This window comes from Melitaea cinxia, chromosome 13 (assembly GCF_905220565.1).
Source record: "Melitaea cinxia chromosome 13, ilMelCinx1.1, whole genome shotgun sequence".
NCBI lineage: Eukaryota > Metazoa > Arthropoda > Insecta > Lepidoptera > Nymphalidae > Melitaea > Melitaea cinxia.
Genome location: NC_059406.1, coordinates 230,090 through 247,339, shown reverse-complemented (window position 1 = coordinate 247,339; position 17,250 = coordinate 230,090).

Sequence of the window (17,250 nt, the reverse complement as noted above, 5' to 3'; positions counted from 1 at the left end):
TCCTCCATTTTCTTTATTTATGTAAATATTAACTATACTTATATAATATTTAAAGTTTGAGTGTTATCATTTCGCTGTCTGGCGAGTCGCGTCTGTTATTCCAATTTCGATTTATGTAATTAAATATTTAATGAATCTTGAGCTAAGATATCTTCTAGGAATTATTTTATTGAGGACAATAGAAATATATCATTTCTGACTTTAGCTAAACTATTTATAGTAAGTTATTACTATAAAATAAATATGTAACTGGTAGAGCTGCTTCAGTATCATAACAATTATTTTGTTGATTTATTTATAACATTATAGCTTACTTACATGCGGAAGCTTAATTTTTTTTTTTATGTCACTAGGTCGGCAAACAAGCGTACGGCTCACCTGATGGTAACCGATTACCGTAGCTTATAGACGCCTGCAACACCAGAAGCATCGCAAGCGCGTTGCCGACCCAATCCCCAATCCCCCCAGGAGCTAAAATAAAATATAATGAATAATAAAGCAAGTTATGCTTACTTGAAAAATATATATTTCACCAAATTTTTCAAAAGACCAAGCGGATAGAAAAACACAAAATAGTGAAGACTACAGTTCTACAAGTTTCGACTGCATCTCGAATCGACTAAAACTTATAACTAAAACTCCGGTTCACAGCTCAGTTTCGAGTTGCGAATTTTGTTTGTATCGAACATCTATCTTCGACGACACCGGCCCAATCCGATCCCTACGAAGATTTATGTTACACCTATGAACGTATCTCTTACGATATTATGTGATATTGGAGCGCATTTTTCATGCTGTGGTGGAAAATACGCAAATAAAAAAATATTGTATTTAATTTTATGGATATTCACCTGTATCTGGTTGTGCTGTGCATATAATTTTGTCCAATTTCCTCTTGGAATCTAAGACTATTTTAGAAAAATGACATGAATATGTCGGCGCGATTACAATAGGTCGTCAATTGAACTAATTCAGTTTAATTATTTGATTTTTTTATAATTTCATAAGCTTTTTTGAACATTGTAAATATAATGATATTTACAATACTTTTAAAATATTTAAAACATTAAATTGTAATATGTACGATTTTATTTTTTGTGTTACCCACACATTAGGAATTCTAAACATTTTTGAATATCGTCCCGAGCATCGTTGTTACTGCCATGGTATCGCGCCAGACGGTCTATGTGTACCACTTTGAATGTCCCTCTTGGTTGCTTTTGAATCCTGTAAGTCACATCATTCAGTCGGGTAACCACTTTGTATGGACCGTCCCACTTGGTCTGCAACTTTGGCGATTTCCCTTTCCGGCGGGTTGGGTTATGCAGCCACACCAGTGACCCTTCCTTGAAGCCGCTCGTGTTCGATTTCCGGTCGTATCTGGTTTTCATGTTCTCGCTTGAATGTAACCCATTTTCCCGAACCAAGGCGTGTATATAGCGCATTTTTTCCCTTAAATCGCTGACATAGTCTTGTACGGTATTTGGTCCCTCCGGTGCCCCTCCAGTCAATAGGTCTACTGGTATTCGTAATTCTCTACCGTAATTGACATACGCCGGGGTAGCTTTTATGCTCTCATGCTCGGCGGTTCGGTACGACAGAAGGAAGAGCGGTATATACTTGTCCCAATCTTTTTGTTTGTCGTCTACCAATTTCGCCAAATGCCTCTCAAGGGTCTGGTTAAATCTCTCAACCATTCCATCAGACTGTGGATGGTACGCGGTGGTCCTCGTCTTATGCATGCCCAAAATTCTGCATACTTCCTGGAATACTTGCGATTCGAAGTTCCTGCCCTGATCGGAATGGATTTCTAGAGGCACGCCAAAGCGACATATCACTTCTTCGACTAACTTAGTAGCGACTGTTGTAGCTTCTTGGTTTGGTATGGCGAACACTTCGGGCCATTTGGTGAAGTAGTCCATGACGACCATAAAATACTTGTTTCCCGATTCCGTTACAGGAAATGGCCCCGCTACGTCAACTGCAATTCGTTCCCACGGTGCACCGACGTTATACAACCGCAGATTCCCACGGCTCCTGGTCTGTGGTCCTTTTACAGTAGCGCAAGTAGTACATTTGCGGCACCAATCCTGTACATCATCTCGACAATGCAACCAGTAGAATCGTTCTCGCACTTTTGTTAACGTCCTCTTGACACCTAGATGACCTCCTGATACGCCATCATGTATTTCACGGAGAACATCTGGTACTCTCGTTCTTGGGACAATTATCTGAAGGTGGAACTCTCTGCCGTTAGTCTTCTCCCATTTCCGGTAGAGTATTCCGTTTTGAAGTATCAGACTGTCCCATTGAGCCCAGTACGCCTTAGTGACAGCGCCAGTGGGTGCAACCTCACTCCAGATTGGTTTTACGTCACCCCGTTTCTTCCATGTGATGATGTGCCGAAGGTCGTCATCTCTTTCTTGAGCTTCCCTCATGGCATCACTCTCCCAGATACCCAAAGCACTTGTTCTTGTTAGCTTTAATGTTACTTCATTAGATTCTTGCTTAACACAATGTTTGCAGTCCTCCGAACACGGCCTTCGTGAGAGTGCATCGGCATTCCCATGCATCTTTCCGCTGTGGTGTTCCACCTTGAAGTCGTACTCCTAAAGCTGCTCAATCCATCGAGCTACTTGACCTTCTGGGTTCTTGAATTGCAGTAGCCACTTCAAGGCTGCGTGATCAGTTCGCAGTAAGAACTGTCTGCCGATGAGATACTTGTTGAAATGTTGTAGCGTCTTTACAACAGCCAAGAGTTCTCTTCTTGTCACACAGTAGTTTCTCTCTGGCTTGGATAAAGATTTGCTGAAATATGCAATAACTACTTCTCGTTCACCCTGTTTTTGAGATAACACCCCTCCAATGGCCGTGTTGCTTGCATCCGTGTCGACTATAAATCGACCTTCGGTTTGTGGATATCCCAGGATTGGTGTTTCACACAGATGTTTTTTCAGTTTCTGAAAAGAATCTTCACAAGTCCCATCCCAACTAAATTGTCGTTTATCTTCTGTCAGCCGATGTAGTGGCTTGGCTATCTCTGAGAATCCCTTAACAAAACGCCTGTAGTATGAGCACAGTCCGAGGAATGCCCGCACTTCGGTTTTGTCCTTAGGGGTAGGCCATTTTTGGACTGCTTCCAGTTTCTCCGGGTCTGTCTGGATTCCATCACTTCCACCACTTCTGACACCAGTTGTTACGTGTTAGGGTTCGAAGGATTTGGAGAGAAAGACCTGCTGACTCTTTTCAAGACTTTATTCACTAGCACTAGGTCCAACACAAAGCACTAGGTTCAAACACTAAGCACTAATTTCAAACACTAAGCACTCACGATGTCCTCAGTCGTAGGATTCGCTGGTACTACTCTTGATCACTAGATTTCACTCTTGAAGTCGCCTCGAAGATCGCTCAAACTGAACTGCCTCGCTCGCCTACCTGCGGCTATTTATATCGTCCGACGCGAGGCCCAGACCATTCTGGAAAGTTCGCGCATGTGCCCAGTTTTCGAGACTATACTTCTATAAAGTTCCACAGTAGTTCCTCTAACGCCATCTGGTATTGAGCAGAGAGTTTCATGCGGTCTCTGTCTTTGCGTGGTTTTAATGGTTGCCGCTAGATGGCGCTAGTTTCTTTGTGTGTCCTTAACACTATATTAATAGCCAAGGGCTGTAAGGCATCAATTGCAGCCCGACAAAATCTGACGGGATGAAGCTTACTTCAGCAGAAGTTGATGGTTGCGGATCAACTCTTGAAAAAGATGTGATGTTCGATATTTAAAATTGATGACTATTATACTCACACGAAACAAGGCTGAATAGCAAAGCGACCTCTTTGGTCATTGGGCTGAATGCATGGTGTCTATTGCCAGTATGATGGTTAGATGTACGCGAAATTTTTTAAAGAAAGAAGTGTTTTTTTTTTATTACTTACCACCCTAGGACTTTTCTAGGTGCATTATTACCCCAGAGCGCTAATTAGTCAACTACAAGCCCCATTTGGAGGTAATAAGAACCTACTTACCGAACATGAGAGATGTAAATATTGTTTACTACGTCCTTTACAATGTGTGATAACATCCCTATGACGTTCGTGTCGGACGTTAAAAACCCAACTAACTAAAAAAATAAAGAACTAGCTGTGTTTCTCCTTATTAGCCACAGAAACAACACGGAAATAATTTAGGCAACTTGCAAACCCCAATCATTTCTTACAATCTCGGCAGTGTCACACGTCAGTCCGTAAAGCCTTCCGTATTTTAGGGTGCCTTATCCTAAGAGCCACATACATGCAACACTGTTTTACTTGTGTTATGGTCTTTCCTTACGCCATCCCTTCGAATTCGCCTTTCCTTTCTTAATCATTACTTGGGTTTACATTACATATAGCGTATTATTTATACATTTAGTAATTTGCGGAAGTGTCAAGATATCGTGCACTGGAAACGAATTAATTCTTTTATTTACAATGGAACCTACATCAATAACATTTTGAAGCCAATTATCAACTATTACGTATATGTTAAGCTAACTCAAAAAAAAAAACCGTAACATACATAAAAGCTAATCCTTTTCCATACAAAAAAATAAACGGACAGTGGTACAGTAATTGACAATTGATTACAAGATAAATCTTCTTGTTCCTGACATAAAAAAAAATGAGGAGGTTATTATTCGACTTTTTTATTCTAATGTATGTTAACTCAAAACTTTTTACTGAGTGTACCGATTTCGATGATTCGTATTTTTAACCGAGTTTCAAAAATGGAGGAGGTTCTCAATTCGACTGTTTTTTTTTATGTATGTTACATCAGAACTTTTGACCAGGTAGACCGATTTCGACAAATTGTTTTTTAATCGAAAGGTGGTGTGTGTCAATTGGTCCCATTTAAATTTATTTGAGATCTAACAACTACTTTTCGAGTTATATCCAAAAATGCATTTTTACTTGACGCTTTTTTCGTCGACCTACTTTGTATTATACCGCATAACTTTTTACTGGATGTACCGATTTTGATAATTCTTTTTTTGTTGGAAAGGGGATATTTTTAGTTTGGTACCGTGATAAAGAAACCAGGATCTGATGATGGAATCCTAGAGAAATTGAGGGAACTCTCGAAAATCCGCAATAACTTTTTACTGGGTTCACCGATTTTGATAATTTTTAATTTAATCGAAAGCGGATGTTTATAATGTGGTCACATATAAATTTTATTGAGATCTGATAACCATTTTTTGATTAATCTTTGATAACGCGTAGTTGCTTGACTATTTTTTCGTTGATCTGCGTTGTATTACTTGTCGATGTAATTGAAGTCGGTTTTTTTTTCGTTTGCGAGCAAACACAATTATAATCGAAAGCTTTGCTTGCTGACAAGCTTATCTGACAAGTACTTTTAGAGTTATACTAGCCGACCCCGCAAACGTTGTTTTGGCATATATGTTATTAACCCCCTTAAACCCCCCACTCTTATAACTTAGGGGTATGAAAAATAGATGTTGGGCGATTCTCAGACTTACTCGATATGCACGTGTTAAGAAAAAGAAAATAAAATATAAATAATAAGCAATTTATAATATATTCATACTTTATTAATCTAAGAATTATTATCTGATCCGTGAAATTAAATACTTTTATCTTTAAGAAGCGTATAATGAATTAAATATCTTGTAACAATTTATCACTAATATTATTACATAAGTACTTATTCATTATAATTATATGTATAACATAACTAATGCATAATAATACTTATCTTTTTCCCCGAGAGCTCCGCACCGGTCGACGTCTCAAACAAGAATCCCCAATCGAGTCCGAACACTCGTTTTATAGACGACGACAAAAAGTATAGTCCTACCCACATGTTATATTATCAAATATTACATTTCTTTATTTACACTTTAGTATACACCAAACAAGAAATAAAATAAACAAGCAACATTAACAATAATAATGTGAAACAACTCTATAGACATACATACATTCCTATATAGATAGATACATTATAAATTAACTATTTCATTACTTAATATAAAATAATCTGACACGGCCATACTGACAAGTACTTCGCTCTCGAAGTACAATCACAAAATCCCCCATCAACAGTGATTATTTATTATATCATTATATATTACTAGTTAATTATTACATACATAATACTTATAGGTACATTCGTTTACTTAGTTTCAATAATCGTTTTATAATCAGACCTTACTGTGCAGATCAAACACCCCGCAGTCAGTGAAGCTTAATCACTCGCAGCCAGTGAATATCATACAACAGCTAAGGTTCCAATTCAACCATAATCCGTAATAATACAAAATATATCCATAATCCTTAATCCATAATCCATCCATAATCCACAATAATACAAAATGTATCCATAATCCGTAATACATAATCCATTCATAATCCACAATAATACAAAATGTATCCATAATCCGTAATACATAATCCATTCATAATCCATAACAATACATAATATTTTATACTAATTATAATAAATCCTAACACACTAGAACTATCCAACTAGGCTGCAACAACTTCGAGAAGGAGGCCGATAGGAGGATTCGGTTGGGCTGGGCGGCGTTTGGCAGACTTCGTCGAGTCTTCACTTCGAAGATTCCGCAATGCTTGAAGACAAAAGTTTTCGAGCAATGCGTCCTGCCTGTGTGAACATACGGAGCCGAGACATAGACGCTGACGAAGGGACTGGTTCACAAGTTTAAAGTCGCTCAACCTGCAATGGAACGGGCTATGCTTGGGGTCTCTTTCAAAGATAGGATTAGAAATGAGACTATCCGCGAGAGGCTCGCTTAGAGGTTACTTTCGTAACCGACGTAGCCCACAGAGTTAGCAAGTTGAAGTGGCAGTGAGCTGATCATCTGTGTCGCAGGACCGATGGTCGTTGGAGTAGACGGGTCCTAGAGTGGAGACCGCGTCTTGGCAAACTTAGTGTGGGACGTCCTCCGGCCCGTTGGACCGACGATCTACGTAAGGTTGCCGGTGTAGGCTGGATGAGGAAAGCGGAAGACCGGAAAGTCTGGCGCGAACTTGGGGAGGCCTATGTCCAGCAGTGGACTGCGATAGGCTGAAGTGTATAATAAATCTTTTACAACAGCGTTTTGCCCAGTCCACTCTCCAGGCCACAGGCGAATTTTTTTCTTTTGCAACTATAATGTTTCTTAAATTTCTAATACCCTTTAACGAGAATCTGTCATTATTTAATATAGTCCTAATCTTATATGGCCTTGATTTACATATACAATATCTTCTACACTATAATCCATGTTATCTCTACGTGCTTGGTCAAAGCGATCTTTAAATTTATCAGCAACAATATTAAGACGTTGGTGTGCTCGCCTACGATCAGCAGTTACGTCAATGATATTATGATTTTGTATTACCTCATCTAATCGAGCTTGTATACACGGAATGTTACAGTTTCTACCAACAAGCAACCTAATAGGTGAAAAGCGGGTCGATTGCTGTAAAGCAGTGGTTAAGGAAAGTTATACTTTCCACAGAACGCTCGGCCAGTCTGACACATCGGTACAAGAAGAATTTGTTATTGTAGCTACGTACCGTTCGACTTGGCCGTTCCCCCGGGGAGTACCAGTCGCTACCATATGATGCCTAGTTTGCCATTCATCAAATAACTGTCGCAATTGTCTTGAATATAATTGTGTTTGCAGGCAAACGAAAAAAAAAACTACTTCAACTATATCGACAAGTAATACAACGTAGGTAGATGAAAAAAATAGTCAAGTAAATACGCATTATAAAGATTACTCCAAAAGCAGTTATCAAATCTCGACAAAATTTAAATGTGACTACATGATAAACATCAGCTTTCGATTAAATTAAAAATTATCAAAATCGGTACACCCAGTAAAAAGTTATGTGGTTTAATACAACGTAGGTCGACGAAAAAAACGTCAAGTAAAAACGCATTATTAGATATATCTCGAAATAAAAAAAATTAGTTCCACGATCGGTTATTATTAAGGATGGCGTACCGTAGTCCGTGAGAGAACTTCGTCAATCCTCGACTTGTTCTTCGGCACCTGCTGTGGCAGCTTGGTGGATGCTGGTCCACTTGAATTCAACACCAAGTTTTTTTATGTTCCGACACCAGCCTTTAGCACCACTGTCGTTATTCTCTGGGTCGAAGACATGTAAATATAATAATAATAATAATTTAATTCAGACATATGTCCATATTTTTGTTAGTTACATTTTTTTTCCGAAACTATGGTAGTTTAAACAATTGTGACAAAACAAATTATACCAAATCAAAACCACACCAAAATCAAAATGAATATACTAAAATTCAATCAAACCCAAAATTAAAATCATCACCAAATTCAAAACTACAATTCAATATTACAATAATTAAAATTTTAAAAATTTAAATACATACTAAAATTTAAAATTACAATAGTTAAATTTAAAAACAAAATCAGTGCTAAAATACAATAAACAAAAATCAATATTAAAATTAAAACAAAATTAAAATTAAAACTAAAATCAAAATTCAATCAGTTAAAAGGATAAAAATAATGAAATTCAATTTAAATAAAAAAAATACAATATATTAAATTATCACCAATTATCACCCTATTCAACATAAATTCAAAATTAAAATCAAAATCAAAAATCAAAACTAAAATGAAGACTAAAAACAAAAATCAAAATTGAAATCAAAATTAAAATAAAAATAAAAATAAAAAGCAGTGTCATCCGAGCGCCGATTTGAGGCAATTGCTTCTTGAATGGCTTCTTCCATCAGACCTTCTAGTAGTTGGAATGGCCCCATAACCTTCAAAAAAAAAACACACATTATTGTAGATAAATTTGGGTGATATCCCACTTCTGATGTTAAGAAAAAGAAAGTAAAATATAAATAATAAACAATTTATAATATATTCATACTTTATTAATCTAAGAATTATTATCTGATCCGTGAAATTAAATACTTTTATCTTTAAGGAGCGTATAATGAATTAAATATCTTGTAACAATTTATCACTAATATTATTACATAAGTACTTATTCATTATAATTATATGTATAACATAACTAATGCATAATAATACTTATCTTTTTCCCCGAGAGCTCCGCACCGGTCGACGTCTCAAACAAGAATCCCCAATCGAGTCCGAACACTCGTTTTATAGACAACGACAAAAAGTATAGTCCTACCCACATGTTATATTATCAAATATTACATTTCTTTATTTACACTTTAGTATACACCAAACAAGAAATAAAATAAACAAGCAACATTAACAATAATAATGTGAAACAACTCTATAGACATACATACATTCCTATATAGATAGATACATTATAAATTAACTATTTCATTACTTAATATAAAATAATCTGACACACGCAAAATTTCGTAAAAATCTGCCCAGCTGTTTCGGAGGAGTATTTTAACTAACATTGTGACACGAGAATTTTATATAAAAGATATGATGAGTATGTATTTGACTACTTTTTCGTTATCCTTGTATTATATTAGATAACTTTTAGCGGGTATACCGATTTTGATGATTCTTCATTAGTATCTTTTAGAAGCTGTTGCTTGTTTTGTACTCATTTAAGTTTGGTCGAGATCTAATGACTACTTTTTAAATAATCTTTGATACGCGATTATGAGTATATATAGTATATATTATTTTTATTTTTCCAATATTCATACATGTCTGTTTTACTTTTTTAACGGTATTTTTCATTCTAAAGTAAAGATAGACTTACAAGTCTAGTAAATAATATTATATAAATAAAATCTATACTTTTAAAATTGATTCAGAACTTCATTTGAGAACGATTCAGCTGATTTGACTTATTTTCTTTTTTTAGTTTTTAAGACTTATTAAATAAAAATGTTATTAATAAAAAAGAAAAGGTACTTTATAATTTAATTTAAGTTGACGTACACATTGATTGTAATAAATTAACAAAAAAATAAACTATCCCTAAGTTAAAATAGGAAATGTAATTTATTTATACGATTGAATTATAAATGATTTAACACCAATTTGTTTGTTGTCGGTAATTTTTTTTTTTTTTTTTTGTAATGCTATTCAAGGTTATTTATTCTACTCCATCAGCATCAAGTATTGTGACAACAAGTGACGAGCTGAGAGCCCTTTAACGATTCATCTTCGATCTTCAAACGTCAACTGGACGAATGGTAATTAAACAGTCACTTTGACTTGGAAAAGGCCGCTGTGAATAATTTTAAGTGTATTGGCGAACCAATTTCTGTCTCAGTTTTAATGAGTAATTAGTGACTGTTCGAGTTTTGTTCTATAAAATTAAATGCTTCTAAAAACTTTTCTTTAATCAGCTCAGTAAGAATTGATGTAAACTACTCTTGAAATAAATAAACTTGATAAAATTTCGTCGTTAGAAGACTTAAAATGAAACTGTGACAGATCGAGGTTTCTGTTCACATTTTTTGTTCGGTAATTCAGTAACTACAGACATTATAAACCCTCTTAATACTAGGAAAATTTACTTAAATGGAAACATACAGAAATCTTTAAATTTACGAATCACCTTAAGCCTACGTACTTACTACATTTTATAGACTGTCGAAAAGGAAAACAATTGACATAATTGTGTTTGCTAGCAAATGAAAAAAACCAACTCCAATTATATCGACAAGTAATACAATAGACGAAAAAAATTAACAAACGCATTGTCGGCACTACGATTTTCCCCTCGATTATTCTGAGATCCATCATCAGATCTTGGTTTTCTTATCATGATACCACACTTGAGATTTCTCCTTTCCAACAAAAAAAGAATTATCATAATCGGTTCATAAACGACAAAGTTATCCATGAACATACATAAAATATACATATACAATATATACGGTCGAATTGAGTAACCTCCCCCTTTTTTGAAGTCGGTTAAAAATAGCTCAAATCGTATTATGTCGTAATAATAAAATGTATTATTAAGTCACACATAGTATACTTCATTAATCAAATCTTTCATTACATCGTAACATATAAAGCCAGTATTTCTAGAACAAAACCCCTATACCTATTGACCCTCGAGAATTGCAAATATACTATTATGATTTTCTCTCAAAGACGTTGAAAGGGTACGGAATATTTGATCCTTATAATTGTATTATATTACTACGATCAAGCTTGAGAACACTTTCAAGTATGATAAAATTTGTCTTTTATTTAAAGATGTACAATTTAGGATGGGAGAGTGTATTGGACATATGATATTGCTTGCGGTACATGTCCTCTTGTGGATGACAGATGACTTTTGCCCAAGCTTAGATCTAAATGAATGCATATTTTATAAAAACGTGCAACGAAGCTGAATTCGAACCAACATCTTTCAAAGATCATACATAAACGAACACTTGTAATTATACAGAACTTACTGCGATAGTCATTTTGAAACTCAAAGTTACAGACGCCATGGTATATTCAAAAGGTTTAAGAATTGTATATTCTATGTCATGATAAATAATGCTTCCAGTTAAATGTAATTCTTCTCGTTCATAAATATATTCTGCTCAACCAAAATCTATAAATCTATTAATAATATATATAAAAGCGAAAGGTCACTCACTCATCACAAAATCTCCGAAACTATAACACCTACAAACTTGAAATTTAGCAGGTAGGCTCCTTATAAGACTTAGGCATCCGCTAAGAACGGATTTTACGAAACTCGACCCCTAAAGGGGTAAAACGGGGGTTGGAAGTTTGTATGAAAGTCCTATATTTTTGAAGTAAGAGACTTGAAATTTAAAATGTAAGCTCTATATAGATGGTGAAAAGGTATCGATATTGTATCTTTAAAAATCAACTCCTTTTTGAGGTTAAAACGGGGGATCGTAGGTTGACTCAATGATCACGAAATCTCCGAAACTATAACACTTACAAACTTGAAATTTAGCAGGTAGCTTTTTTATAAGACGAAGACATCCGCTAAGAACGGATTTTACGAAACTTAAACCCTAAGGGGGTAAAATGGGGGTTGGAAGTTTGTATGAAAGTCCTATATGTTTTTGAAGTAGGAGACTTGAAATGTAAAATGTGTGCTCTATAGATGATGAGAAGCTGTCCAAATAATGTATCTTTAGAAATCAACTCCCTTTTGGGGTTAAAATGGAGGATGGTAGGTTGACTCATTCATTACAAAATCTCCGAAACTATAACAGATACAAACTTGAAATTTGGCAGGTAGGGTTGATAGTTTGTATGAAACATATACAACAGCTATAACTTCGCCTGATAGGTTATTTATAGTGCAGCCTGAAAATAAAACTAAGAATGTGGTGTATTATAGAGGTTTTATATAAACAACTATTAAATTATAACCAAATTGTGCCTTTTAAAAAGTTCTCTCAGTGCGATAAGCATTTCAAGTGACTGAAATAAAACAATAATTTGCGTTAAACATGTTAATAGTAATGCATATCTTTATAACCACGCGGATGTAGTCGCGGGCAACAGTTAGTGTATTATAAAACAAAGTCTCCAAAAGTGTATGTGATCGATTCCCCCAAAATCTACTGAACAGATTTTCATGCGGTTCAAGAGGAAGGTTTACGGAACGGCTAAGCCGATTTTGATGAGAGTTTCACTGGAAGTGTGCCGGGAAAACTTTGTCACACTGATTTCAACGCGAGCGAAGCCGCGGGCACAGCTAGTATATGTATATTTATATATTAATACGTGAAGAAAAAACTTTGTACCCCTTTTTACGAAAATTGCGCGGACGGAGGAGTATGAAATTTCGCACACTTATAGTTTGTATAGAGAAGGAGTGCAGAATGCTAATATTTTTTTTTTATAATAATGCATAAAAAATTACATTAAATCAATAAAAAAAAAACATTACACACACTACCACGTATTTGACACACACGCATAATATATACTCTATTTCAAACTTATAATTTAAATTATTTATGTTCGAATTTCGAACACTGAGCGACCACTAGAAAAATAAAAAACTTAAAATTCTCCTAATTTCCGTTTATAAAATAGCAAACATGAACCGTTTCAAAATCAGCAACTTGAAAGGCCTTTAAAGTTTCGGGAGCATATTAAAACCAAATTTCTCGAAAGTTGAAGTCTACTGAGAACGGTGAGACCCGAGCGAACCAACTTTTTACAGGTAAGCCGCGCTGAGACGTTTTTAAAAGAGTTGCCTCGCCCTGTGTTAGAAAAATAAGCGTATCACATTTTTTTTTATATAATAGACGATTAGATATCTTTACAATTTACAAAAATCTACTGTTTCCGTTGTAATTCTTTTAGACATCTAGGTAAGAAAATAAATGGTAGGTCCGTGTGATTGTCAGGTTTTACTAAAGTTTATAAACGATTAAAAATCCAGGAGCATCACAGGCGCTATCAATTACAACTCTACTATTAATACATCGCAACTTTAGGAACTCTTGCTCCGTTGCTGCACTAGAATACAACAATATTTTAGAGTAGCGTTAGTTGGACTTGTCTATAAGGTTGAAATACTTTCTTTGAATTGATACATTTGATATTTTTCAGAATTATTTTACAGTAACTCAATAACTTAAAATAATTATTATGAAGAAGGAACTTAAAAAATAATGAGTTATAGTTTTTTTTTTTTTATGTTACTAGGCCCGCAAACAAGCCTACGGCTCACCTGATGGTAAGCGATTACCGTAGCTTATAGACGGCTGCAACACCAAAAGCATCGCAAACGTGTTGCCGACCCTATCACCAATTCTCCCCAGAAGTTCTGGTCATCTTATTCACCAACAGGAACTAAACACTGCTTGGAAACAGTATTATTTAGCTGTGGTCTTCTGTAAAGTCGAGGTACTACCCCAGTCGGGCTGCTCCATATTTTGAGCAGGAAACTTCCAGCTGTACCCTACCACAGTTAAATAAATAATCAGTATTGGAATTATTTCGTGTTGACCCTGATAAACTGCTAACTGAAGTAAATTTTCATCGCTCTCTCTTATGACTCAGCCTACAGGCAAGCAACGGACGAGGGTGCAGCGTAGTCCAGGTGCGATAGTTGGACATTCTTTGACACTTTGTTGAGTACAACGGGCGGCGCGGCGTTTAAATTGCATCGCAGTACACCGCCTGCCCGCGCCGACGTCGCTTTAATTCTGACCTCTCAAACAACAAACTTTATTACTTACTGTTTAAGTTGGATTATTTGAATACACAAATTTTCCGTGAATATACCAAGGTGTAATGGTAGTTAAATTTTCGAAGTTGCTTTCTGTCGATTGCTAAATTATATTCTACGGCTTTGCTTTAGTTCCTGGCTAATTACAGCCATATGACTAAAACGCCGCTGACCACCGATTAGTTAACTTTATAAAATCAAAGCTGACTTTTACTAAAAATAAACTCTCCGTAATAAAAAGCTGTCATTTACTTTTTTATAACGACTTCGAAAAAAAAAAGGTTCTAAATTCAAATATTTTTGAAGAGAAACTTCTTTATGCGCATAAGTTTTGATGATATGGCAACGTTTTTGTCGAACAATGTTGTTTTTGGTGAACAGAGCCACCTAGCGTGTACTATAGAAACTACAAAGGTTGTTACATTAATATCGATAGTATTACATTGCAGACTAACTAGATGGCGCTGGAACGGAAACCATAAGCTTTAAGATTCATAAGCACAAAGCTTTAGATCTATATAAATATAAACGAGACTTAAAAATTAGTTTGGCAAAGAAGTTTCACTTCTGACATGTGTACTTTTTATTGGATACACTGATTTCAATGATTCTTTTTTATTAATTGATAGGTATGTCATGTAGTCCATTTAAATATAATTAAAATCTGACAAGGACTTTTTGAGCTACCTCTAATAATGCTCTGCTAATGCTACATTGTATTATACCTCATTACTTATTACTAAGTCTACTGTGCTGATTTTGATGATTCTTTTTTCAATCAAAAGTTGGTGCTTGTTTTGTGTTTTATTTATTTTTCGATCAAGGTCTGACGAATACTATTTAAGTTATATCTAATATTACGTATTTACTTAACTATTTTATCGTCTACCTGCGTTGTAATACTTGTCTATGTAATTAAAATCGTTGTTTTAACGTATGAGTTCCACGAAAAGATTACACATCAGAAGACTAATATTTATTTACAATACAAAGTAATATAAATAAACGAGATCAAAACAAATTGAAAGTAATATTTATTATATTACATTCCGAAATTCGTAAACAAAGTGTATATAATGAAAACGGAGTAATATCTCGTTAATTTAACGCTTTCTTGACACTTCGCGTCTGTCGCCGGCGTGAGAGACACTGACAGACATAATCTCAGGTAAAAGGAACGTAGACACAAAAATCATCGTCATAGCGCTTCCAGAGACGTGAGCGTTACTAGATTTATGTGACAAGGGCACGAAGATATGATGTACAAGACGTTTGATAATGTGGTTGAACCCAGCCTTGGTGTATGACAGGGGTATGTATTAGTTAGGCATTTCTCTGGCAATTTTGATATAATGCTAGATGTGCTCTCAGTTTAATAACGCTTGTCAGCTTTATAATAATAGTATGCTACTAGCTTGCTGCGTGGTTACGGCATTAAAGAATATAGCCACCAGTCTCTTCCCGTGAGTGTCGTAAGAGGCGACTAAGGGATAACACAGTTCCACTACCACCTCGAAACCTAAAAAGCCGACCGATGGCGGGATAACCATCCAACTGCTTACTTAACCTACGTTGTATTACTTGTCTATTTAATTGAAGTCGGTTTTTTTTCGTTTGCGAGCAAACACAATTAATGAATTTCTTTGACGATTTTGTGTTTATATTTATTTCTTAACATGAAAAAGTGATACATATGTTAAAATTATATAGGTATGTGAATTCATCGAGCGATTTAATCAAGAAAATCGTTTATTAGTCCGTGCACAATATATTCTGCAAAGTTATTCGTGTTTTAATCTCATTTAATTTTGTTTATCTTATTCTAATTTAATCCTTGCTTTAAAATACTATAACAAAGCGTGTTATTATTTGTTACAATGAATATATGTCCTGCTCGGATTCTTAGGACCTGCTTTTAGGAATAAATTAAAAAAACAACAACAAATATAGTTTACAAGAATTAACACACAAACTTTTTACTTTAAATTTGTAATATTGCGTAGTACACACTTTTACATTTCTTAAATTAAAATAAAGACACCGATAACAACCGACTTTCCAATCCTACTGCTGAACATAGCTCTTTTTTCATGTAGCGGAAAGATTAGAGCTTAATCCACCACGCTGTTCCACTGCGGGTTAGCGGATATGTTCCCTACTATGAGTAACGATATCTATCCAGTATTTATGATAACAACCGACGTAACAACGTGCTCTCTAAGCACGCTGGGGTGACCCACAAGAGCGGACATCCAAACAGATAAGGAATATTTTTACAAATACAAATATATCAGCCCCGAGCGGGAATCAAATCCGCAAAGTGTGCCTATTTTAGGCGACTACAAGCACCAAAACACCGGAGCAGTTGCTAAATAATGATACGAAAACATTAATAATAATAAACCATTAACAGTACAGCTCGTTGTGCAACAGTTGAATCGTAAATACATAAAGAACGGAGTATACTCGCTTCATACACTTACCACTCCATCAATAATGCAGGCTCCAGCTCGACCTACATTGCGGAGAGGAATTAAATAATTAGAACATCAATTATTATCCTTCATTTTAACTGTAGCGTTTATACTAACGCTTTTGTTTCTTTCACGTCTCTCGTTGGCGTGTTCAAAGTAACAAACTGATCTGAACTGTAATTGTTTGTTTTCAAACAAAAAAAAAATCCGACTTAAATTTATATGACAAGTAATAAAATGAGAACACCATTAACTTAGTCGAAGTTTATTCACGATTCACAAAGGAACATCTCTCGCAACTACGCCAAAACGGTAGTCTGACAACATTTTTTCGCTACAAGGTATTTTGCGTAAATAACAGAAAAAGTAACAATTCCGTCTACATACATTCAAAACACATTCAAATAAATATTGTAAATAAAGCGGAAAAGGAACAGGACGCCGCATTTACGCTCAAACAGCCTCATAATACGAACACAATTTAAACTGTATGCATTCTCCTTACTTATCCATTTATTTAATAAAAACCATCAACAAAATTACATGTAATACAGATTACAGTGAGTTATATACTTCGGTGATATACATATAT